The following is a 3,596-nucleotide window of genomic DNA, read 5'->3' on the forward strand; positions in this document are numbered from 1 at the left end:
ATATATAATAAGATTCTGTTCTATGTGCCACATGCATAATCCATGAAATGCTGTGAGAAAAAATGCACAAATAGCATTGCTGATAAATACCATCCGATCAGACACAAAGTCTAGATTAACGGGTTCTTCGATAGTACATTTCAAATTCGACATAAACCATTTCTATGATTGATCTATTTCATTGTCCACTATTGCATATGCTAGTGGGCATAATTGATTTTTCCCGTCCATAGAAACTACAACCAACATGGTCCCTTTGTACTTTCCTTTCAAGTGTGACCCATCAACAATTGTCACAGACCAATAGCTTGCAAAACCTCTAATACAAGGCCCTAATGCCATAGACATATACTAGAAATGCACTTCATCTTCAAGTTCGTTCTCAAACACTGTACCTAGATTCTCTATCTTTAACACTTCCCCAAAAGCATGTAGAATGGAATATGAGTATTTTGGAGTACCTCTAGTGAGATCATTGTTGGGATTGGTGTCCTAATTCTCCTGGAGTCTTGTTGTTTTGTAAAGATACACATTGTTTAATGAATAAAATAAGTGTTATTTAATTCTGGCATTTACTCATATCTAATAAACAAAACTCCTTGGTTATCTTATATGAACTTAAGCATGTTTATGTGATATACAAGTGGATCATGTCTTAAGTGATAACCTAAATAGGTTAATAGTATAAGGATTAAGGTGGGATACCTGATCCTGGTGACACTACGGATACGACCACTTTGTGAAGGTTTGTAAGTATTGTAAACTACTACAGGTGGTAGATCCTGATCATTCATGTGGAGACGTGCAAGCGGAGGTGTCCTATACAAAGAGTTTGTATAAGACCTAGACTACAAGATGACTAGACTCTGTATATAAGGCATTGATATTAAAGACTTGCATCTCACCTAAACGACCATAGGTGACACGACCTCAATCCTGAGTGTTTTGGGAACTCCTGCCTTTGAGGGCGGTCCTTTGGTTAGTATGGGTGAGAGTGGCCAGATTGCCAACTAAACATGTCTACCTTTTTGGGGACTTGTCTAATCTGGGAGCTGGGAACTCAATCCACAAGATGGAATTCACTCCTTTCCCGAAGGGGATAAGTAGATAGATTGCTCCCTTAAAGGCTGATTTTGGGGCTTAAACATAGTGGCCACAGCTTCTCTTCCAAAGAGAAGACTCAGTCATAGTAGAACTATGATTTATGCTCATTAGAGGGATCAGTGGTACTTAAGGAGACAGATGTAACTATAGAGGCATAACAGTTATTGGCCTCAGCTGTACTTACGAGTAATCTGTGAAGGGTTGTCGCACTGCTAATTGGTTAAGATGGACACATAATATATCTATGGTAAGGAAAGTTCAATTGCCGGTCTTTAGTGGAATGCCTGACAGTTAACGGATGGTGGATCCCGTGACTAAAGAGTTTAGTCAGTTATTCACGTACAGTTGAAGCTTCGAGCTACAGGCCCATAAGGTCCCCTTGGTAGCTCAATGGATTCAGTTGAGGATCAGTTCTTGGTGTTGATTTGAAATGTTCAAATTGACAAGAGGTATTTTGATTATATATGATATAATTGGTTTGATATATGAGATACATCTAGTGGAGGATTGATGTACATGAGATTTACATTAATACCATGGAATAGAAAAAGAACTATGGTTATATATTTCATGAGATGAAATATTAAAACTATAGGTTATAAATATAGTATGATAAGTTGGTTATCATTTCTATTTATAATAATATTAATTATTGGATAATTAATTTTTTTTCTTTAATAAACCTATTGAGTGGGTGGTTATTGGATTTTCATGGTAACCGTGAGATAAAAGAGAAAAATGGTTTTCCTAATTTTAGCAAGATTTACAATCTGTTGAAAAGTTTTCATAAAAAGTTTTGGAGATTTCTCTCTCGGCGAAAAAGGATCTCGTGGAGTCGTCAAGTAAATATAGATTTACTAAATGATGGCTTTGGACGAGCTAAAGAATCGTTGCGTGGCGAGCGAAACGATCGTACAGTATTTACTAAACGATCACATAACTTTTGCAGACGATCGCTGCCCAAAGTAAAACGATCATGTAGTGTCTGTAGGCAACAGACCGAGCTAAACGATGAGCTAAACGATCGCATAGCTTATGCTAGACGATCGCATAGCTTTAGCTAAACGATTGGGCATCGACCTATGCGATAGGGCTTCGCCATCTCCCACTTGCCCAGTCTGTACACGATCGGTGTTTCTCCTTCGTCTGCCTCATACCAAGTCCAAACAGAGCCCATCCTCTGGATTCTCAACGAGAATACCAAGGTAGCCTTGTTGGTGGGTGTCATACTCAACTCGACCACCGTCGAGGTGATGTGGAGGTCGTTCGTGCTGTTGCCGAGGAGTTCATGGCCGAGTGATCGTTGAGGATGAGCACGAAGTGTTCGTTGCTGTGTTGCGATCGTGTAGATTGAGTGTTTGAGGTTGCTATTGTTCGAGCGATCGTGCGCAAAGGAGCGTGGAGACGCATCTTCAAATGTTCATAGAGTATTCTCTTTGTTCATTTGAGTTTTCATGCTATAATTTCTATATGAATTGTATAACTGCATGTTTCTGTAAACAACTGTAAATGTATAGTTCATTCATGATTATGATTTGGAATAATCTTATTTCTGCTGCTTATGAAAATCTTGAATCCAATTTCCTTCAATCATATGTGGCTTCCCTTGCACGCCACACTTTATCATAACTTATATTCACGCCATAATCTCTCCTCATATCCTCAACAATATGACAAGGTTTATAAATACGTCCTATGCCTATAAACTTATCTTTAATCAATTGACCAACAATTGTAGCAGTTGCTTGTCTATGGTCATGATACAGAATTTCGATGGAACATATGTGCGAACGTAAGTACTTTGTGATCTTGAATATATCAGACTCGTTCGTTTTCACTACACGAAGGCTCCACCTACAAGTCTCCTCAATGAACTCTAGTGAGGAGAACCTTGGGTGGAAGCAGATCGACCAAATTCCATTAATTATCGAATACTAAATTTACAGTAAACAAACAAAAGATATGAATTCAAAATTAAATTACAACATGCTTTTCAAGAAAAAGGGTTTCAAGAATTTTACCTTTTAGAACTTTTCTTCACGAATCCTCCCTCGAATGGACAAACCTTTTCGAAGACCTTCAAAATAACCTCGAATAGAAACTTGGACACAACCACAATGGAGTCCTCGGTATTCTTAGGGTGAGAACCCAGGAGTGGTGAGCTCTGATTATTTTGGTTTGAAGGGAAAAGTTTAGGTAGAGGAAGAAGATTGAGAAGTATCACACAATAACTCACAGAACTTTTCTGTAACTCTTTCAATCGTTTAGCCAAATTACAAATTGTAGAAGAAAAAGAAAAACTATTTTTCTTTGATTCTCCTATTGCTAAAATAAATAATCACCCTCACTAAAATGGATGAAAAGAAAAGATGGGGAAGGGAGTTTTAACTCCCTTCCTTATTATTCAAATAATAATAATTAAAATAAATAAATATGATAACTAACTTATCATATTATATTTATATTAAATTATATGTTATATCAAATATGAC

The sequence above is a fragment of the Benincasa hispida genome, chromosome 10 (genome assembly GCF_009727055.1).
Source record: "Benincasa hispida cultivar B227 chromosome 10, ASM972705v1, whole genome shotgun sequence".
NCBI classification, from domain to species: domain Eukaryota; kingdom Viridiplantae; phylum Streptophyta; class Magnoliopsida; order Cucurbitales; family Cucurbitaceae; genus Benincasa; species Benincasa hispida.